The sequence below is a fragment of the Falco rusticolus genome, chromosome 3 (assembly GCF_015220075.1).
Source record: "Falco rusticolus isolate bFalRus1 chromosome 3, bFalRus1.pri, whole genome shotgun sequence".
Classification (NCBI taxonomy): Eukaryota; Metazoa; Chordata; class Aves; order Falconiformes; family Falconidae; genus Falco; species Falco rusticolus.
Window position 1 is genome coordinate 33,816,994 of NC_051189.1, and position 24,162 is coordinate 33,841,155.

A 24,162-nucleotide genomic window follows, 5' to 3' on the forward strand; every position below is an offset into this window, starting at 1 on the left:
TGATACACAAAGATAACCACATTTTATCTTAAACCTGCTTTTTTTTTTTTTTTTTTTTTTTTTTTTTTGTCATCATTGTTCTAGTTTGCTTCACCCAACAGCCTGTGATACTAATTTTTTCAAGGAAACGAAACAAGGAAAGGTAGTAATACAAGGGACTCATTACTGTATACACTAAAAGCAATGTTTGTTTTTAACCCACACATCTTTAAAGTGTGTGTTACATAAACAAGTAATGTCTCGCAGCAGCTGAATTCAGGCCTCCCCCAGCTGCAATCACAGCATATCAGAATGTGGCACATATCCAGCTGGTGTCAGTCCAAGGTTACACTGCTGATGAGCTTCCAAAACTTCAGACAGCAGAGCCAGGGCAGAAATGGCTTTGCAACAGATCCTAAATTTAGTAAGGTGCAAGGTCATGTGAATACTGCCTGGCAGGTGCAAATACCACCACTGGTGATCCTTCAGTGAGAAAGTGCTACTGTGAAATCCATAAATACTGTCAGAACCGTCACTTCAAGTTTAATAACTCAGCAAAGTTGTTTCATGAGATCTGTGTAATTTTGAATCATTTCAGGAAACTGCAAAATCAGGCTAAAGACTTGAGTAATGTTATCTGTTAAGGGATAAGGTGTCAGGTGATATGATTCAGGTTAACAGACTGCATTCAACAACATCAGAAAATGCTCAGTTCTCTGATTTTTGTTACAACAAAATTGATGAAAGGAGACAACTTGAGCAGCAATTTAGACAATACGTATAATTAGCTCATGCACTACATTTTTATAAAAAAATATATATGTTCAGTATCTATTGTTGTTACCTATCAATATAATGTTCAATACCTATTGTTCTTATTTCTTATGAGTGGCTAGCACCATATTATTTCTGCACCATTTGTAGTGGGTAAGTTTTTATTAAAAAATTATAGTTCTTTATGTTAATAATTTTATATAGAGCTGTGAATTGGCTTCAACAAATGACCATGTGAGAAAATATGATACTCTCACCTGTTAAGTTTGTGGAGTGTAAAGGTTGAGATATTTTTAAAATTTTTTTTTAGCAGTGAGCTAAACAAATACTGACAGTGTGTTTGGGAGGAGAAGTTAATTCACGTTAAGCAGAATTAGCAACGCAAAGCTGTTCAGATCTAAGAGCAGAATTTAACCTTTGATACTAAATTTTCGAGAAACTGTGAAACAAAATGCATATATAAACCACAAGAGGTCATCATAACCCTGCTGTAAACCACCTTGCTTCAGTTTTTTTACCTCCAGTGAAAGGAAGAAACTTGGAAAGAAACATGAAAAAAGTTCTGGTGTTTTTTATTTCTTTTCAGCTAATCTAAGGTTAACAATAGAAAACCCACATAAACATTATTTACTCAGAAGTGACAAACAAAATATTTCTGTTTTACCTGTTTTTGCTATATCCACAGATTTTTCTCTGAGCTTCCTCTTTTTTTTTTTCTTTTTTTAACAGTGTTGACAGCTCCTAGCCACGAGGTTAGTACAAAGAAGAACAAATGACAAAGAATCAGAAGAGTGAGTAAGTGGTGTTACATCAGTGGAATGTTGACTAAATCACATTAATTCAAAGTTACTCTTTTTTTCATTAGAAGTACTTACAGATGCTATTTTTTTTCATCTTGGCATCTTATTTAGAAGTCTATTTATAAAATCTTTAACCGGGCAGATCTTTGCTTAAATTGTGGTTTTGCTTATCCAGAAACAAAATTCACTCAAATCTTGACTGTGCAATTTCTTACAAAGATTATTAGTGTTATGTGTGCCAAATTCACTGTTATCAGTACACAGTGCTGCTCCAACATGTGGATGAAACAGATTTCTTCATTTGTGTGTATATTGACACTTTTTGTAGGAGATTTTTGACCTATCACTGGCTCTATACTACCTATCCTGTTAGTGGAAAATGCACCTCCCTTACTTATAAATGAGGAGTGTTTTTAAAAACATAACCTGTACTTTCAGCTGTTTCCTCCACAAAAAAACCCAAAAAAAACCAAAAGAAACCCCAAACAACACTGGATTTTTTTTTAGATCAGCTAGCTAAAAATTATGAGCCATGCACCATTCAGATTAAAACTATTTAATTTTTTTAATGTAACTTAATAGTATTAAACTGATTTAGAGACTTTGGGAATGTTTGCAGTGGTGGTTTGGGTTTTTTTAACATATCTTTGTACTGGCACTGAAAAGCAATTACATCGTAACTCCTTAAATTCTGTAAATTCTGGAATGTTCTGCTGTAAATTTCTGATGAGTGGGGCCCATTTGTCAAAATCCTTCCAAAAAATGATCTGTTGAAATCCCTCATTTTCTGAAACAATAGTAGGACAATTCTGATTGCAATATGTAAACTGAGATTCAGCCTTTCTGAAGTGTTGAGTACCTGCAACTCTATTAATATGAGTATCAAACACAATTAGATACCACATGGATCCTAGCACTCTAAGCAGCTAGAAGTATGCTAGCATGAGTAGCATAAGTGTAGCTCAACTACAGCTAAGACAATTACATTTTTCCCAGTTAATGAGCTTTGCTGAAGTGCTCCCAGCCATGAAGAAACAGCCCAAATGCAGTTGTATCTGCGTCTGCTTAAAAAATAAAATACATGAAACAAAATTATATATATATATTCATAAAATATATGAAAAAGAATTATGGTAGACTATACCTGTATAGGCACAATCTGGCTACCATGCTTTCTAGCTGTTTGTAAAGCATGATGAAGATGCATTCCTGTGGAGATCTTATTGATAGCTAAGCCCTCTTGTGCCAGCAAAGTTGTACCTAGCTGACACACCCAGCACAAACCTGCACACCAGCCAAGTTACACTTGTCTTTGCTGAGAGTCTCCACAGCAATTATGCATCCCTACCTTTCCTATCACTTGATTAACTTTGGACTGAATTTACATAAAATATGTCTTTTACTCCTGTTTTTTGTTAGAAGTGTTATTTTGATATTGGGTTCACAAACATCACTCATGTTATAAAATATCAAAGAACTTCCTTTTACCCCTTCCTTGTCTTCAAAAGATAATTTAGCAGCTTTGTAGGTCATCGAGCCTTTTGGTTTTTTGGTCTATGTTCAAGGAATTACATGCTAGCATAATAAGAAGGATTTTATCAAGAGACTTAAAGTGGTAAGTCTGTGGAGAGAAGCCAGGAGAAAATCATTATCAGCAGATATAAACCTGAAGAAAGGCAGATTTGCGACAATTAACAAAGCTTGGGAATGCTTTCAGAAGTGAAGCTGAAATTTTACAAAATTTACACGCTCACAAAATTGGGCTACTTTAGTGTGAATAATTTGTACTTTTGGGAGCTGACATTCACATGAACTTGGCAGCCGTCTGCTCAGGACTCAAGTTCCAGCAAATTCTAATGAGGATGGCAGTAATTCAGGTCTTGTGTTTATCTTTAAGGCCCTTAAGCCTTTCTCTACACGGTGTCAGTTCTTGTTTCTATTATCTTAATTTTAGTCTTTTTAGGAAGTTTTTATTCATGTGAGCATCATTTGTCTTCCTCATGGATCAGTTATTCACTAACTGTCACAAAATTCACAATCAACAGATAGTATCTTTAGACTCCTTCAGGTATCATGAAGGTTTTATCCTTGATATGTCCTGAGAACAAAATAAGGTTGATAAAACTTTGAGATAAAAAGTACAGACAATTCAATATGAAGTGCAAGTGGTCCACTAATTCCCCACATCTACAGTTCTCTGCTGTACCAAATCCTCCACTCTGAGGACCATAACTTCCATGGTGTCCTCATCATCATATAGATTTCTAACACAGATGCAAATTCTGACAGCTTTTTTTTGCTGGTGGACCAATTGGCCATTGATAGCTCTTTTGACCATCAACTTTACTCCAAAAAACAGCCAGAAGATATACATCACTGCAAAATGTAGCATTCTGTTGACATGACACTAAGTTGATTATAACTTACAGAAGGATCCTTTATCTCTTGCTTTATAAACGTAGCACTTCAGCACTGTGAAGCAATGAACGTGGCGGTGAATGTACTGTTGTTACCATGTGTATCATACCAGACATCTGCTGTCTTTTTATGGCAGATAACTGCAGACCTCATAGGAAGACAAAATGGAGTTGTGACAATAGATATTACAGTACTTTGAAATGCTATTTTGTTGAAGAGTAGAGTTGCAAAATATTAACTTTTGAATTTAATACATTATATCTGACAAATCTCATTTCAGACAAAGTAGTAAAAAGTATTGTCAAAACTCAAGTTTAAACACTGAACATTTGGATAATTACTTTCAATGACATAATGGCCTATGGTGTTTCTGAGCTCCTTCAGTTTTAAACATTGATATAATGAATTTACTAAGTGCAAAACGTTCTTACCGTTACTATGATTTGTTTTTTTCCTCTTGCTAGCTGCCACCACCAACTATATAAATTCTTATTCTTGAAAATGGATTCCAGAAAACAGGATAAAAACTTGAAGTGTAATATGGATTGGATCTGATTATGAGTTGAGAGAAAAGCTGCAAGTGTGAAGCCTATTAAATATTCAGATCCAGAATGAAAGAGAATAAAATTAGAAGCATTAAATTCTTACTTTCAGCTGTCTTCATGTTATGTTGTCACTTTAAACTTGGTTTCCAATCTACTGGATAGTATCATGTTCCTAACTACACTGGGTCCTTGTTAAATAATTATTAAAAGGGAAAGAGCAGTTACATACTCCAGACATTGAAGAGACACCTTCCATTATTTCTTCCCTCAGGAAATCTAGGTAGTTGCACCAGCTCTCCCAGCATTTTCTGTTATTTTACGTTTTAGAAACAATATGTACAAATATGTACAAACGGACAATGCATCGTGTAGAGATAATAATGTGCAGAAATGCATGATCAGTCTCTTCACATAGGTTAACAAGGGCTGTGACTTAAGATGTGAAATCCAAAAAGCTTTCCACTAATAGGAGTGACTAGGTAGGGTCCAAAATGAATGGTTGTGTGAGGGGTTTTTTTCATCTTTAGTATGTTATTCAATGTGGAACAAACAACACAAAAATTAATTTGAAAACCAACCAGCCCTTCTTGACCTGACTGGAAATAGAGCACCTGGGGAAGAGGAAAAACATTTTTCTGGAGGGCATGCTTTTCTGGTATTTTAGCTGTTGATTTCCCCACTGCCTAATAGGCGAAGATGATATAGACATGTATTGTTTACAATAAAAAGCACAATTTAAGTAAATTAATATGGGGAAGACACCATTAAAAGGGATGGCTGTTGTTGCAAATTGTGAGGATAACCTGAATAGGGTCTGAAAACAGACATTAGGGTACCAAAGTATGGAAAGATTATTAAAAAATTTTAAGAACAACTGAAAGAATAGGATAGAAAATGAGGTGAACAGTAGGGATTAGAGAGGTTTTTATTGCAAGAGGAAGCAAACAGGGATGGGATGGAAACTGGGATGACTTCAATCATTTGGGATGGAGAATATGTCCTACATCCTATTTACTGTAATCTTCATTACAGTTCAATTTTCCATTTATGACTTCTATCTGAAAAGGTTGTGAATAAAGTCTTAACTCTGTGATGTACTGCAAAATAAGAACTCTATTTCAGCAAGGGAATGAATAGAATTTAACTCAAGGATTAGTAGATTTTTTCATTGTTACGTGAATCACACAGATTCAAAAAATATGTTGTTCAACTTCAGACTTGGTCTGATGTGTTACAAATTTTTCACTAGATGGAGCAATAGTATCCATCTTAAAATGCTAGCCCTTCACTAAACTGCTCTACCAGGAACTTTAAATATGCAAGGACAGTCTGAGCTAAGTCAATGTATTCTAAATGGGGCATTTTAACTTCCGAATATATTTTTATTCGGTCTGAATATTTGTTTTCGATTTCTGATAAGCATTTTGCTAGCTCTTAATACCTCTTAAGAATTATTAAAATGTAGAATTATTAATTTTACTGCTATTTATCATCTTCATGAATGTTATATAAGTGATGGAAAAGTAACATAGAAAACAGTCCAGATAACAGTTTAGTACTTACACCTTTTTTTTTTTCTTAATGCATGTAATAAGAAAGAAAAAAAAATCTGCTTCATTTGTTACATAAATACTTGCCTATTTACAATTCCTCAAAATGTCAGTTGAAATAGATACAACATTTTGCAATTATTTCTTTGTCAAAATCTCTTTTCAAGGTAGATTACTTTAAAAGATAGTGATATTTAATTTAAAAAATAAATTAAGATGCCTTTCAATCACAGTCTATCTCCACAGGATTTTTAGTTCAATACATATTAGTGGTAAGTTTAGCATTTTTCAAGATATGGCTTTATGGCAAAGAGATCCTTCCCTTGATATCTGCATGAATGGTTATTCTTTATCAAAATATTAATCTTCTCTACAGGACTGTTTTCAGAAGAAAGACGACAATATTATTTTACAATAAAATGTCATTGATAGATTTTTAATTTTTATTCAGTGCTCAGTGGTATTTATTTTACATTTTAATCCATATATTTCAGTTCACAGCTTCATTTGCTCCTGTTCTTTGTCTTCAGGCCTAGAAAGTAACACCTGAACGTGTGTTAATCTGTTGATTTATGAAATTACTTATTTTTCAGTCTTGCATTTGTTCATTGTCTGATGGTTTTTGAAAGAGCAATTGGTTGCAGTAATGGCCGGAATTAATTTATAAAATTAAATCTATATATCAGATATATCAGTATATATAGCAATGTATCTGATATTGATTTCCACCAAGGAAGGAATTTAGTTTGTTAATGCACTCGTTTACTTCATTTTCTCAACATGTAGCAGAATTAAAATGGTGTTTGTTTATTTATATAAAAAGATTAGGAAAAAAAACCCTGTCAAATACAGCTTAGGACTGCTGCTGGAAATTCTGATAAAATAAATCCTAAATTTAGAAAAAAACCACATAGAAATTATATTCTATTACATTATAATAAGTTCCTTACTGTCTGTGTAAGCTTTTTTGTTGATAGATTGCTCTCTTTCTGACAGACTGGAAGTCTTCAGTAAAATGGCAGTGTTGGTTTTAAACAATTCCTGTGTATTTTTGAAATTTGGATGTAGAGTTCTTTGAGCTACTTTATTCATTCCTGGTTAAACAAAACCTTATGTCAGCACCCTGCAGCACCATGGGTGACTGAGCTGCCAGAGCACACCATTGTAAGGGCTTAAACACTAGAAGACATGCAAGTACTGTTTAGGATAAAAGTTCTTAATATCACATTTTCCTACAAACCCAAATGAGCACATAAATCACAGGAGAGGTTATTTCAGGCTAGTGGTTTAATTTTTATCTTTTGCAGTAAAAAGCCACATACTTTGGTCAAAAAATGCAAAAATATTTAATAGTAGTAGTAATACAAGTGCAGTAAATGGTCTGCCACTGCCTGATTTACTGAAAAAATAGATGCTAAACCTTTTTTAACGGCATGACCTGATTATGCGTATGTAGAGGGATGCATGGGACAGGTGGGAGAGACAGTACAAAAAATTTTACCCCGTTACTTGGACAGTTAAGATTTGTTTTAGCATTAAAATTACAAACTTGGATTTCTGTGGCTCCAGTGTCAGAAATATTGAATGAAATGTCCAGAAGTTTTGCGTCTCTGACCCTCTTAATCCCAGACTCAGTGCATCAGAAAACAAGGTATAATGAGTTATCAGACTTATGGCCAGGATGAATGTCAGCACACAGATCCAATGTTTGTCTGACTTCAAGTAGAGAAAGAAACTGTGAAACTTAATAGATAGTTGTCTCCTTCTAAAAACCATTTTCTTAAGTGAGTAGCGTAGCTGATGTCACAACAGTAATTTGTAATAAATATGTGTGAAAATCTTAAAATAGTTTGAGAGTAAAGGATCTGGTCCACAATACAGATAACCAGCACATTCTTGCCTGCATATATAAAAGCAGATTCCCCAAATTCAGGCTTTAAACTTTATAAAATAAAATGTGATGATTTTATGCTAACAGTCATAGAAGACTTTTTTATGCTAAAAGTCATAGAAGGTAAAAAACTTGTTTAAAAATAATACCATGAAATGCCTGGTTAATTCACTAATCTCCATGTACTCTATATATTATCTTGAGCAAATGATACAGTTCTTTACCTTTGATAATATGAACAAAAGTAAAATACAGTGAAGGTGTAAGCTGGTACTGTACATAGAGTCTTTTCACTCCGATTGGTCCATGTGTGAACAAATGATTAGATACAGAAAGAACTCCAATTACAGAGGAGATAATTTACTGGAAAAAAGTTAGGTTGGCCCTCTCACAGTAAAAATTGCTTTAGCTTATACTTGTCTACATCTCCTGCTACTGCAATTTCAGATAGGTCTGCCAATTTCCAAGGAGTCACATAGAGTGCATAAATACAAAATATCACCAAAAAGTGCTGCTGAACAGCAGCTGGTTATTATCTTGAATTTAAAATTAAATTCATAGAAAGTATTATTTTTTTCAGCCTAGCTTGTTAAGTGATATATTAGTTAGGTACATTAATTTTGCCACTAGATTTTTGATTTAAGGAATTTAATTTGAATGTGACCCAGAGAATTTCCAAGTGATATTCACAAGATGATACCTCTCAATTACTTTAAAATATTCCTGACTATAAAAAAAGACACCATGCCAGAAATTAACCTTGAATAACTTTAAAATTACTGTAATTTTTTGATTTATTTTTGAAAAAATTTCATGTTTTCCTTCCTCTTACTTCCCTTCTTCTGCAAAACAAATAAATCTTAAGTAGATGTTGCTTCAGTACTTTTCTGCTCAGTTCATGTTCTTTGGCAGGCTTCTGTTCACTGATTTTCTTCTAATTCATGATGCCTGCATTAGTTAATAATTAGTTAACATTAATGCCTGCAAGGATTCTGCAGAGCTGTCTTTCTGTTCCTGCAATGGTTACATCACATCTGAGGAAGTTTATAATTGTGTTTATATTTAAGCATGCTTAAGTAAGAAGGGAGTTCATCCCACGTTGTCTGGCTTGTGTAGTGTCTGCTCATAGGTGCTGAAGACATCAGTCCTATTCATTTGTAAGGGAGTCTCTAAGGGCAGAGCAATGCAGACTGGCCTCCCTGACAGTTCCTTGACTTCTTAATTCAGATTCAGTTTGAAATTCCTAATGTTAGCTGTAACTCAGAAGGCAAATTGACAGAATATCCTTAACTATAAAAATATTTCTTTATGCTTAGACTAAAATTCTGTGTAGATTTTGCTGCAGGGCTGAGATTTTAGGTCAGATTCACCTGCTGGCATACTCTTTAAAATCTGTTTTTCTTTTACAAGTTTTTATGAATGACAACTGCCAAGGAATGTACAATTAAAATTGTACAGACAAGCATGGTATTAATTAGAATAAACCCACACCTTTTCATAAAGCAAGTTTTAGCATAACTGTATGTTTTGAACGTGTTACTTCATAATTTCATAAATTTGCTTTGCAGTTAAAAAAAAATACTTACATTAAAGATACAAATAAACATTTAAGTAATCTCTCTGAAGTCAGTGAGATTGTTCACTTTATGTTAGCAGTCAATTATTTTAACCTGATTATTTACATATTAAAATAACTAATTTGAATGTTATGAGTTGAATATATATTTTTATTTATTAAACAATTAAAAAATGAGCTACTGAATGTAAAGGTGAGGAGTTAAAATTGCAAACTGAAAAGGGCTTGTAGGAATATTGGGAGGAGAAACACATTCCTTTCTAACCTGTTCTTTAGAAGAACAAACCATAGACTATATGACTATTTCAGAATGATTTCAGATGCCCTAACAAAAAGAAGAGAATCAAAACTTTGGGGAGGATAAGCTGGATAATCCATTAGATACTTCACAACCCTAACGTATATATAAACCAAATTTTCCAAAATGGTTACTCATTTTTCCATTTCACAAACCTAGTTTATCTGTAGGTATTGAGAACTATAAATACTAAATGTCTTTGAAAATCTGACCCATGGAGGATGATTCCTAGGCTAAAGGAGGCTGCAATGCAACTGACTTCCAAACGACATTGGTGAGACTGATGTCCTGATTTCCACTTGTCTCTGGAAAATGTGCTTCCCAGCGTCTGGGATGGAGTGACCTCAAATTAGTGGCCTTTTCTGGAAAATTTTGTATATGAATTTATGGCTACATCTGTCTCACCAATCAAATCCAAATACAAGCTGCTGAATAAAACAGAAAAACTATATTCAATTGGCAACATTTTATATCACTTAAGTTACTGCTAGTAGTATTGCCAGAAGTGCCACCCAAGGATAAACATAAAAAAAATGAGATAAGAAGAAATGTTAATTGTCATATGAAAGCTGTGTGTTTGAGAATTAGCTGAATCATCTCCTGAAAAGAGAATTCCTGTTATAATAGTGCCACACTCATTGTACAGAGGTCAAGTATGCTTTCCATGAACTCACATCTGTATACAAACACACACACACACACACACACACACGCAACATACATAAAGTACTTCTGTAGAAGGAATCTATACAAGTCCTGCAGGAGTAGCTCAGAGGAAAGAATGGTTAATTTCTAGAGCTCTCATTCTGTTCTTATTCTTCCAGCTCTTGGGGATGATGTCCCAATTTCCCCCCTTTCTGTTAAGAGGTAGAAAAATATTGCCTTCAGTTAGCAAAAATACTGGCAGGTTTCTTATGCAAAATCTGTAATTGTTATTACAAAAACCGTTCTGGTTGGGTTTTTTTTTAAGATGTTAGCTTTTTATGGGAGAGTTAACTTTTCAAAGAGGATAAACAGCTTAGTTGCGTAGAATAAAAAATCATCTAAGCTTAGATATATCTAACCTTGGCTGTCATCAGCAAATCAACGTATCTCCTTGTCTGCCTTTTAGCATCCTGATTTTCAAGTCAACATTTGTTTTGAGCAGAGTATGGCTTATTGATGGCACATTCATAGGTTGTGAGTGGACTTATGTATAAGCTTTTTCAGTAGATAAAATTGGGTCAAAATGGACTTTGTATGAAATTAAATGTGTTCAGACCCTAAAATGAGGCTGGTTCTGTGCTGTGCTCTGATTGATGCAGATACATCTGAAAAATGAGTTCTCTTTTAAGCTTTTTTGGCATGTAGGAGTGCTTTTAGTTTCCAGTTTGTCTAATTAATGCTGGGTTTCCACAGATTATTTTTTTTTTTTAAGTAACACAAAATAAAGCACTCCTATATTTTAGAATTACAGCTTTTAAAGAATGGCCTAAATATTTAAGTAGGGCTTAATCTATATAGGGAAAGAGAACAAGTTTAGTTGGTATCTCATCTTTAAGATTTAATCAAATGCTTTAGTGAATGTAACTGAAACTTTGGCCAAGCACTTCCTTTCCTTGCCTGGTCTTCCCTCATCTGTCTTTCTGTATGTTTGACTTTTATGTTGATCAGTCTCTCAGGCCAAAATTATATTTAGTTACTAGAGCAGAGACCTGACACTTCAGTTTCATTGTGTATACTTCATCCAGTTGTACCACATGTAAAATATGCTAAATTAACAGAAAACACTCCAGCTTCAGCAGTGTCAGAAAAATATCTGAAATAGATGCATGGTGCAAAATGGACTAATTTATAATATTTCACCTTTTCTTTAAATCTATAGAATGTTCACAAGGTGCTCAAAAATTGTAAGACACAGTATCAGATAGATCTGTGCCATTATAATATCCTTTGTACATGCCATTCCTTCCTCTGAAAATGCAAAGAATCACCTTTGACTAAAACATTAGAGATCTATAAAAAAAAAACATTTGAAATCGAATGAGTATTTTTGGTTTAGTCAAGCCCTACTTGGTAGTGTACTTCCATTTTACTCCAGAAAATACAAGAGCACATACCTGCATCCTCACATAATTCCTTTCTGTAATAGTACAGCAGAGCTGGAAGGAACCTTGAAAGATCATATGGACCTCTCTCTGTCTGTGGTAGGATCAACTACTTGTGACTTCTGACAGATATTTGTCTGCTTTGTTCCTAAAAACTTCATAAGCTGTTTGCTGCCATGTTCCACCGTCCATAGTGGAACTGCCCATAGAAACCGTGTCTTAATAACCAATATGAATTTTCCGTGCTGCAATATGAATTTTTTGCTTGTTTATCTTACCTGATGTAAACATGTAGAATAAATATTACCATTATTGTTATCTAATTATTTCTATATTATTACAATCAATGTTTTTTAGACTTCTGATCATCCTTTTTGCTCTTTGGATTCTCTCCAATTGCTTCATATTTCTCTTGAAGTGCAGCAGAACTTAAGTAAATGTTTTGCCTGTGTCTGAGCTAAGATGGTATTTAAGGTATGATTACAGAATCATAGAATCATAAAATCATAGAATCATTTACGTTGGAAATGACCTTTAAGATCATTGAGTCCAACCATTAACCTAACACTGCCAAATCCACCACTAAACCATGTCCCTAAGTGCTGCATCTATGTGCCTTCTAGACACCTCCAGGGATAGTTACTACACTACTTTACCAAGTACCCTGTTCTAAGGCTTGACAACTCTTTCAGTGAAGAAATTTTTCCTAATATCCAATCTAAACCTCCTCTGGTGCAACTTGAGGACATTTACTCTTGTCCTGTCACTTGTTACTTGGGAGAAGAGACCATCATCCACTTCACTACAACCTCTTTTCAACTAATTGTAAAGGGTGATAAGGTCTCCTCTGAGCCTTCTTTTCTCCAGGCTAAACAACTCCAGTTCCCTCAGCTGCCTCCTCCTAAGACTTGTTTTCTAGACCTTTCACCAGCTTCATTGTCCTTCTTTGGACACTTTCCAGCACCTCAATGTCTTTCTTGCAGAGAGGGGCCCAAAACTGAACACACACTATATCTGCCGTAAGCCATGATGCTATTGGCCACCTTGGCCACCTGGGCACACTGCTGGTTCATATTCAGCCGGCTGCTAACCAACACCCCCCCAGGTTCTTTTCCTGGGGAAGTGTGGCTTCCCAGCCACTCTTCCCCAAACCTGTAGCGTTGCATGGGGTTGTTGTGACCCAAGTGCAGGATCCAGCACTTCTCCTTGTTGAACCTTATACAATTGGCCTCGGCCCATTGATCCAGCCCATCCAGATCCCTCTGCAGAGCCTTCTGGCCTTCCAGCAGAGCAACACTCCACCACAACTTGGTATCATCTGGAAACTTACTGAGGGTGCGCTTCAGCCCCTTGACCAGACTGTTGATATTCAATAGAACTGGCCCCAATACTGAGCCCTGGGGAACAGCACTTGTGACCAGCCACCAGCTGGATTTAACTCCATTCACCACAACTCTTCGGACTCATGAAGTTCTGGATTTTATAAATGGTAACCTTCTGACAAGACTATTTTTAGGATGTTATTATATACTCTTGTTGTCTCAAGACATGTATTGTCTCAAGTCTTAGGAGAATATTCAGGCTCCTAAAACTGACCTTTGGCCAACTACAATATTCACTAAATTAATGTTATCTCTGCTTCTCCATTCTAAAACTGTGCTATAGTTCATGTAGATGTAAATGAGCTAGCTTAGATACCAAATACCACAGTATAGCACAAACAGCATGGGCTTCAGCTGCAATAAACAATGTCATCAAAGCCAATTAGCTTTTAGTACTTGATCTTTGTTTGTACTCCTTGTATTGTGTTGTGGTTGTGCTCTTAATGTCAGGTTCCAATGCATAGTAAACTAAGAAGATATCCAACTCAGCAGGACAGAACTTCACAACTGACTGCAAAATTTTTACATGATTTGGAAATCAGGGATTTTAAAAAAAAACTATTCAATTTTAATCAGAGTTGAGAAGCATGTGGAAATCTCTACAAACATTTTTGTGACTCTGAATTTGGTATGATGATTTTTTGCAGCAAACAGTGATTACTTCACCATTTAAATTAAATTATGACTATTTAAAGTTAATTTCAATGGGAATATCAAATTTCTTTTCTACCTTCTAATTGTAGATTGTTCTTTGGGGTATCTATTCTCTGTCATTTAGACAAGCAGTTTCAGTTTTCTGTATGAGTGAAATGAGTTATATTTTGGGCTCCTTTCAGTCTGAAATAAAAGAAGAAAATAACTGTGATTAGAATTGATAATGGTTTAATGTATAAAATCTAAATTAACCCAAAATCTGTATATATCTTGCTTCATATTACAAGTTACAAAAACCAGTCTGACATTATTCCCTGTGGACAGGGAGCATAGTCAGGTCCTGGCACTGCTGGAGGACTAGTCAGACCATAGATCTCATTTGATTGCCCTGTTCCTAGGGAGATAAAAATAATTCTCTGAAATGTCATCTTTCTATTTCCAAAGTTGAATAGATGTTATTTAAGATTAATTTAAATGTTTTTCAGATTAGTTTATTTCCTTAACTATCTCCAGATAATTATGCTCTTAATCATTGTCTGCACACTGAATCATATATTACAACATAAGTTCATTAAAAATATATAGTTTTACTGCTTTAATTTATTGTAGCTACCAAGCATGTTGATTCAAGACATAACTGTTTAGGTGTAACACTTTTGATGCAATGTAAAACTTCTCTAGTGAAGCACCTTTTTCCATAATCTTTTTATGGAAATCCTGTGGCTTGTTGTGACTTGCCTTCAGAACTGTCTTTCCAGGTTAACTTGGCACATAAACTTGGTTTCGTCAACTCAAGGAGGAGAAAACAGTATTATTTCTTTTTGTCAACAGAGATGGGGAAATATTAGGGTATTTTGCCTATAAATCTATACAGAGATGGACTTTACCACAGCACTAAGTGCTGAAAACGATGATAATATACTTCACATTTAAATGACAACTTGTGTTTTCAAAACTAGTAAATGAACTTTAATTATTTATTTCTTACAGTGCCACAGTAAAGTAACTATCAGCAACCTTTTTTTGCAATGAGAGAAAATACTTCATAGAAAGCTAAAGAGCTTGATAAGGTCACATGGGAACAATTACTATGTTTGCTGTATATAGAAGGCTTCCCACCTGTAACCAATTCCCTATTTTACCGCCATCATCTTTTAGTATCATAGTTTCCTTGGTCCCATGAGGCTATGAGTGACTTGGGACATCTTTTTAACAACTTTGCCACATCGTATCTCATGCAGTGACATTATGATGCAAAAAAAGGGCATATAATGATATCTGATGTAAGAATATTTCTAAATAGCCTATAAACCACTTTACAAGATAAGTTTGTGGGACACTGTGCAGCACCTTTAATGGAACCATGATGAGGGGGAATGGATTTAAAAGAAATGTTGAAGTGATTTATACCTAATGCGTCTTCATGAGAATTAAGTTTTTATGAAATTAAGTAAAAGGCTTGTGGGATGATAAAGCACCATGACTAATAACAGAAATTTTGAAATTTTTACATCAAACACATTCTATAGGTATATGGTAGATTATATACATATTGTTTCCTTCATCTTTGAAAGAGAGTATAGGAGACATGCATTTTAGAGGGAAATGCTGACTTAGTGTTGCTTTGATGTTTCTTACTTTCAGATGCTAATCTTAACTTTGACCTTCCCATCACTTAATATATTTTGCTTACATATGTTTTGCTCACATTCCTACAGGCTTTTTATGGTACTCAGTTATTTTACAAAAAATGCTAGCTTCCCACACTGCCCTCCCCTACAATTTAGGTTAAGATAGGATTGTGTTTTGTGTTAAATACTCCATTAGGTGATTATATTTTTCAAAATCCCAGAAGATAAATGTGTGTCCACCACCAGTCAGATAAGGGGTTATGAATAACTATGGATCCAAAATACAAAGGGGAAGTGACTGGTTAGAAAACAAGACTTACCTTAGACTCTGCACATGTAAATATTTAGCAAATCAAAATGTCACATAGCGGTGTGGAAGTTTTCAAGTAAACAACCTGACTCAATATTAAAGATTTTAACTGAATTCTATTTCAAATGGTCTCTATTGTTCAGTCAGCTGCTTTACAGCAAAATTACCAATTTCTAGTCCTAATTATGCCCAAGTACTGACAAGACTGCTGCCTGTGAGATAAAAGTGTCTTGTTATTAGAAGATCTATCCACTGTGAATGATTTAATTTTCTGCTCCTGAAATCATCTTAAATTATGTTGTTCATAAGAAAGTGACTGCAGACAGAAGGTTATTATTTGGGCAAGCCTCTGTGAATGAAAATTCAATAGCCAGACTCTCATTTGTCTGCCTAAAGATGCTGTTACATTTTAGGTTCACTTCATTTTGGAAAGTTTGATGGTAACAAAGGAAGACAGTCTTCACTGGAGCTTGTCTGGTGTAGGGAGGTCCAACAGCCATCTCCCTCTTCTAGCCGAACAGAAAAGGATGTTAAATCCTGCTGAACAATGGCAATATTGGGGTTCCTTGCAAAGACACTTTAAACAGGGTCTTCAAAGGGTTTCAGTGGAAGTGCCTTATGCCTGACCAGTGTTCAACTGCTTTTCCAGCTGCTGGGAGGAACTCCACTAACATATATCTGATTCTGGTTCCTATGTGCTCCTTTTGTATAGTGTCACAGAAACCTTTAGGAAAGGCTTAGCCTGTGGTTGGTTCTGCAGTGGCAAGTACAGACCTTGGCTTTGTGGAAAACAACATCTCAGGAAGCAGAGAAGGTGCTTTCAAAAAGAGTTCACTAGATTGTGTGTGGAGAAGCAGTAGCAAATGTTTCTCTGCTGTAGAAAAATGTGACCCTGCAAAGGGAGGGTATTGGAAAAACACAGTTAAGGCTGGAGCTGTGCAGGCACCAGTTCTGCAAGTCACAGAGGAGCATATTATAGGAAACATTACTTTTATGTGCATTTTGTTATATAAAACAACCATGCAAAGTTTTGAGCTGCTGTTACAGCTAGAAATTAATAGCTGGAGACTAGTTATTCCCAGATCCACTGTGTGGGTACATGGTCTATGTGTGATGGGATACCAATTTTCTACTAAAAGAAAAAAAAAAAGATAACAAGTTCTCCTCAACTACTTGTCACAGAACGCTTTCAAATGTGATTTATTGGACACCACTAAGAAATGAGGAAATTATGACCTGCTTTTCATGTCTTATATTAAAAAAAAGATAATTTGGAAAGTTTGGATGAAATTAATACTCAAGATACATTATGTGGCAGCATATATTTAGACAGAAGAAATACATGTGGAATAGCAATAACCTTTGGCTGTCTTTAACGCACTCAACCAGTTAAACATATTAGAAAGGTTTATAACTAACAATTCAACTTCTGTGCATCTTCAAAGAGCTGACTTCTTTTTTCTGGTCTTCTAGATTGCTGCAAATGGGCAGATTGCTGCCTGAACCAGAACAGTAGGAAATTAGTGCTAGCAGTGTATATGGTGCTGTTGAAAACAGGGGAAGGTGGTGTAATCATTGACAATCTGCCATCAGACTGACTTTAAAAACTATGGGTGGTACTGAAGTATTTCTTGACAAACAGTAGTTTAGAATATTCTGCCCAAGAACAATGCTTTCCCTGCATAATGTTGTTAGCAGATTTATGTTGTCTGGTGTTAGGATGTTGCTGTTCCTTTTGTGTATTGAAAGAGTGCATGGCTAAGTATTGGCTCAATATTTGAGACAGTCAATGTACACCTACTTAACAGCAATGTTATATTGCCTATGTCTTCTTTTAAGAGGCATTTTGAATCTTTGAGGCTTCTTCATTAATTTATTTATATCTATTAAACATTACTGAGACATCATAATTCAGTTTTTATTGAACAGAAGCTTACAAACCAATCATATGTAGTTTAAAATAGCAAACAAGAATATTCATTCTTAGCGTGGCATCAGTTTAGGAAGTTTCATCAAATTTCCTTCATTCATCTATGTTGGCACTCCAAAGCAAATCCTGAGTGGGAATGTACGTGCTGTTCATCACACAGTGATGCAGATGCAGTATCTAGGTCTCTGAAACACATGACTCCAGCAAACACTGTACGGGTCAGTTGCCATTTAATTTCTGTTTCACTAATAATCATAAAGAATGCCATAGGGGCTTTTAACAGGCAGTAACAAAACAGCGGCTTTTGAAATACCACCCTCGAATCTGAATGAAAATGTCTGATAATTGAATTTAGCTATCTCAAATCTTGGCTTGGGTTTCCTGTGTTTTCCTAGTGACATTCCTCCATGCTTGCAGTAACATGGCAATTTCTATAGAGTGTGTTTGTGTTGCGGGCAGGCAGCTCCCTGATGACGCTTCCCTTTTGTCCCTGCAGTACAAAGAGGGATATATTACTCTACCGAATACAAAGGACTAATTCTACTAAATCAGCTTGTGGGCTCATTAGTGGATGTAACTGTTTGCAAAATTTAATTAATGAAGATTCACAATCATCTTTGCTAAATGTTATTATTAGTTTTCTGTATTATAAGCCTTTTTACATAATCTAACTGCCTCAGATGCATGCATTAATAGAATATATGGTTTTCATTGTGATTGCTTTATTATGAAGATCGTGGTGTTGGTAAATCTTTAGAGTTACTTTTCAAAATCATTCCCTTGCATGTGAATTCAAAAGGTTTGTTATCACAGTATAGTGGGATTCCTTTTAGGCACATGATACATGGTTTTAGGGACATGGTTTTAATACCTTATCCTCATTTAAGAATACTAATAGCTAATATTAATAACTAAATAATTACAAATGTGTGAAAAGAAAGCAGATGTGCTAATAAAATAATTATGTTAAGTCTAGTCCAACTCGTGAACTATTTAGGATTCATGGTACGCTGATTCCCGTTACTGTCTGGTATTTCAAAATACTGTTGTACGAACTAAATTGCATAAAAGTGTTATTTGCTCTTCCATCAAAAGTAAGATAAGAGCTACTAAATATGTTGTTATGCAGCATACCAGTGATCTCAGCTCTGTAAAAAGCAAACTACTTCGATATTTCAAATATTTGAAAAATCCTGTTTACAAGTGTTTAAAAACTGCACCTGAGACAAGCATGGGATAGGCAAGGCACAGCATCACTTTGAAATGGAGAAAAGTTCAAAATATAATTGTATTTGCAGTGTGTATTAAAAAGGTTTTTAAGTTTGTCAACTACAAAATCCTCAGAGAGGGTTCTCACACTCCACTGTATGTATTCCATTTCGGAAACAACCTGGTTACATGAATCAGAACTGGACCTTCTAAATATGTTTTAGAGAGGAAGCCCAGACACATTGCAAAATTTAAGCTCCTCACCAAGATTCTTGCAGGTTTTTCCTGTCTACAGCATGATATTGCAGCTCATGCTCTCATGTGAGTGTCTGGCTTTGCAAAGTGATGCCTATAGATAGGGAGTATATATTTAATATTTGTTGGGTTTCGTTATTAACGTAGTTTAAACACCTTTGAAACTGTGATGACTGATAATAAAATTCTTGACTGACTTTTGAATATATGAATTCTTCTGAATATAGTTATCTGTCTTTTTTCTTTATCATTTAATCCTCCATGTTAATTCATATCTCCTAAAATCATTTTCCTTTAAGATAGCTGTATGTCATTGCTTGCCTGATCATGCAGTTCAAGGTATAAACGGATCATTTTCATTAGTGTAAGGCCTCCAACGTAGCAGTGGGTTTAGTAATTGTACCTGAAGGCTCAATGTTACAATTTATGGCTCAAAGCGAAGGGCACAGATGTGCAGAATCACTGAAGTCTGCACCTGGACTTTGTCAGTTCTCAAATGTACTTGAAAATCAAGATCTATGTCCAATTTTTTTTGATAAAAAAATTTTGCCAAAATTCTTTTACCTCCTACATCATACTTATGTAAGTGTGATAAATGTCCTTCATTCACAGAGTAGGCTTTAGGGCATAGTAATGTTACTGCAACCAAATAATTTGGCATAATCCCAGCTCCAGTTTCTTGCTGGTGGTTATTTCCCATACTGCTCTGAACCTACTGGACTATATTTTTTCATTATAGAAACATTACTGCAACTTGCAAATTTTCCCCAGGAAACCCTTTGTGTTTAAGTAAGATTGTCTAAGAGTATAAGGCCTTCTCAGTGGCCTTTTTTTGATAGGAAACATTATTTTGTGGTAGGAAGAAAAATAGATTTTCACAGTAAGGTTTATTCTGTATGTTTATAATATTTTATTTAAATTTGTATTTAATATTATGACATTAAAATTGTATTTCCTGTTAAAATATTATAAGTTCATACATGCTCAGCATTTCATTTAGTGTCCTTTTCACATAGTGAAATATAAATCAATTAAACATGAATTCAAACTGAAATAAAATAAGGTCTGCGTTGAAAATATTTTAAAACCTCAACTGTGATGTCTGAACACTTTTATCTTTCAAATTTGAGTAACTGAGTTAACTGATAGAAAATGAGTGAGCAGTCAAAAAGTATTTTTAAAGCCTAAACTCATCTACATTTCTCCTGTTCAGATCCAAACCGACAAAGGTTTTCCAAAATAACAGTGGGGTTTTGATCTGTGGGTTTATTTTATATTAGTAACTCTGGATTCCTCTCCCCTGCTTCTCTCCTCTTACCTGGCCTAGAAACTGTGACCATATTTATTGGTATGAAGCTAGCATAAAGATTTGATGCTGTGGGAAGGGCAGCAAAATGATCCTGGGTAGTACATTCAAACCAAACTTATTTATTCAATCTAAATCGTAAATATGTAGGGAGGGAAGAAAAAGACTGAGAGTATGCCTGAACTCCCCTTCCACAGAAGTCTAGCCAAATGCTTGTGGTTAGTGTGAAATCATGGAGTGTGCAGTGCCACATCTTGTTGCGTTTTGTTTGTTTGTTTGTTTTTGTTTTGGTGGTGGGGTTTTTTTTGCTATTGAAATGTAGTACATTTAAATGTAATGCATTCCAAGACTTGCTAACAAATCTGCTGGAAACAAATTTTATTCTGTAAAAATACATCTTGCAGTTCCAACTTCACACTCTTAGCCAAAGAAGCACATTGAAGGGATCCTGTAAAATGGGAAGAAGTGGGAATGTAAGTTTATCCTATGGTTTTATGTTTATTTGCATTAAAAAAGAAAAGGTGATTTTTAAGCAAGTCATTGAAGTTTTAGCATGTTGCACTAATATTTTAATGTGCTATTTCCATTAATTATAATGAACTTTGTAATTTAGCAAATTAAACATGTATTCCAGTGGAAGTAATTGTACATACATAATATAAATTCCTTATCCATGCAAAGAAAACAGAGTTTGTGTCCCCACTTCTTCAGCAGCAGAAAGGTAGCACCTTCTTTAACAATGATGGGAATGTCCAATATGTCATATTAAATTGTTAAAATTTCACAATAACATAAATGTACACAATTTTCTCATTCATAGGTACTAATACAATCACTCAACAGAAGAAATTATTTTTTTTATAAAGAGAAAATTATTGCAATAATATTTCAAAATTAAGACCAGGACTCACTCAGAAATATATGTAGCCTTTTTGATGGATGTGAGATTCCTGACTGAGTTTCACTGTTGCTAAAGTATGAATTGTTCCTTGTTTGGAGGACCTATTAAAGAGCTCTGTCCATTTGTGTTGGGCTAAATTTAAGACTTTACCTGCCCAGCCCTGTGCTTTACTATGGAGGATACACTTCTAGCAAAGTGGAGCCTCCTTTGGGATCTCCCCTCTCAGGTAACTGGTCTTGTCAGCATTTGTTTGATGAAAGTTTTATTCTTCAGGATCTGATAAAAAGTAGGTTTTGGCATTGGTGACAAAAGCTGACTGTATAGCCTGACAGATAGAGCAGTCACTTGGCTGAGAAGTAACCAACATTTGGGTTTGTTATTTGATAACTAGTTACCTTTACCTTTCTCACTTCTGTAAAAAATACTTTGAACATATGTTTTTGAAGTCATCTGTGTGTCCATGGTTCAATTCAGAATTGATCTCCAAGTAGAAAATTACAAAAATCATTTTGGAAGAATTCACAGATATTTGAAAGGGTTCAGCTTTTAAACTTCTTCTGGAGAAAGCATGGGGAATGATGTTAAGGAAGAGTATGGGGTTTTATATATATATATATATATATATAAAATAATACTGTGATTGCTTTAATGTGCTATATGAGTGACAATCCTTTCATATGTACAATTTGTTGAAAAATTGTGCCCAAACCATGACTGCTACATTGTGGATAGAAAATTAATGAAAATTCAATTCTCCACAGTACCAAGTCTCATTGATCCAAGAAGCACAGCCAGGGTATTGCTTAAGGAGGAATATACCGCATAGGTGGTACATCTGCAGAAATCCTCCTGGATGCTACTCCACTTCTACTGGCATTAGTGCTACTACAGGTGGCTGGCTGGAAAGGCAGCCAGCCTGTGTTTGTAAGGGGCCAGACAGAGACGACTGGGAGGATCACACAGGGGACAGCTGCCCGTGCCTGGAATAGGATTGCAGGCAGGGGGAGACACAGGCTTCCATGGGTACACTCGCTGCTGCTCTGCATCTTTATTCAAACTTGGGTAGAATGATTTTGCTTTGATGCAATATGATTTTGCATCCTCCTTGCATGCCACTGAAGTACAAATGACTATGTAATAACTCTCAGCTTTAAAAAGGTTATATCTACATGAAGTTTGCAATGAATGAACTATTCCACAAGCCATGCTAGTGAAAAAATGTAGAAACGTAATTAAATAGCAGTATTCAATAATATATTTTTTAAAATAACAAGCATGCTACAAAATAGCTTTTTGTCCAGGCAACTTTTTGTTCAAAACAAACAATCAATGTGAACCAAAATTTTAACTCTTTAATCTTTAAGTCTTAAATTAGCCTTTAATCAGCAGTACACAGTCTCACTAGCAGTGAGAAGTATTATTACAATGAAGTTAAAATGAAGTTATAAAAAGCTTGGAGACAAATACCTGAGCATGATACTAAGTGGGATAAACTAAGCTGCAGAACATGGATGGTGCTAAGTTCTGTCTATGTTCGGCAACAACTGTAGTGGTGACATTGGTGGCAATTTCTTCTTGTTTTGTTTTGTTGATCTTGTCATTTTTATATCTCTTTTTGTGTTGGTTGGGTTTTTTTGTTTGTTTGTTTGTTTGTTTGTTTTTTCGGCACTGGAAAAAGACATCATTCTGGTGGTACGCTTTCACACTTTACTATGTTTGTGCCACACTAATAGAACAACAGTATGTTACATGCACATTTTGGCTTTTGTATCTTAATTGTAAGTTCATGGAAAACACAAGTAGAAATCATACTGCTGTGCAAAACTCTAACAAGGTGATTAGTTACTTGGGTTCTGCATTTGCTGCTGAAACAGGGGCTGTTCAGATCAGTCACAATAACCTTTTTGTGCAGTGAAATTCTCTCACACTGTATTTGTATTTTGAATCAATAACTGCCCTGTAGCCAAGGTTACTATGATGCATCACCAAAGCCAGGGGGAGAAACAGAATCTCAGAGCTGAAGTTGGTTAGAAACTGGATAGATTTTTGGTGCATCAACTACCATGGAATTTAATCAACAACATGATGCGTGTGTCTATAAAAGGAAATAGAGATGAAAATGTTATGTGTTAGATTCAGACATGGATAGGAAAGCGTGGGGCTAATCACATTGCTAGTTTTGTTTTGGTTTTTCTTTCAGGTTTTTTTTTTCTTCTCATATTCATTTCCTGCCATTCTCTTCATCTTCTGTTCATAGTCTCTTCTTCCTTGCAGGCTCACAAGGCTACCTAAGGCTTTGCTGCTTCAGTGTGCCCTTGTCGAATCTCTAAGGACATTGTATTTCTGATGCCTTTTTTGGCAACTGAAACAAGAATCAGTGTTCAGATTTACAGCTACTTTTTGATACCAGCATGTTGTTGCACAGCCCTTTTGGTTGCCAGAGTTCCAGAGTGGACTCCTAAGCAGTCCTATTGCTCTTCTAGTCTTGGGACCATGAGAGCCAATGGTAGCACTCTTGTTAAAAATAATAAAAAAAAAAGTCCTACTATAAATGCTTGAAAACTTTCCACTTGTGTTTCTGCCTTCAGGAGGAAGGAAGGGCTGAAGCTTTTGTGTGACCATGGAAATATGCTTTCAACAGATTTCATTTTATATTGAACATGGAC

The 24,162-nt window shown here is 35.1% G+C and overlaps 1 long non-coding RNA gene across 5 annotated transcripts in view; it reads left to right on the forward strand.

Moving 5' to 3' along the window:
• The window catches only part of LOC119145096, a 95,075-nt gene that overhangs the window by 43,183 nt on the left and 27,730 nt on the right, over positions 1 to 24,162 (forward strand). For all 5 annotated transcript variants that reach the window (XR_005103298.1, XR_005103294.1, XR_005103295.1 and 2 more), the window contains one exon: positions 1,483 to 1,548. This is a non-coding gene — a long non-coding RNA (uncharacterized LOC119145096). The remainder of the gene's footprint in view (positions 1 to 1,482; positions 1,549 to 24,162) is intronic.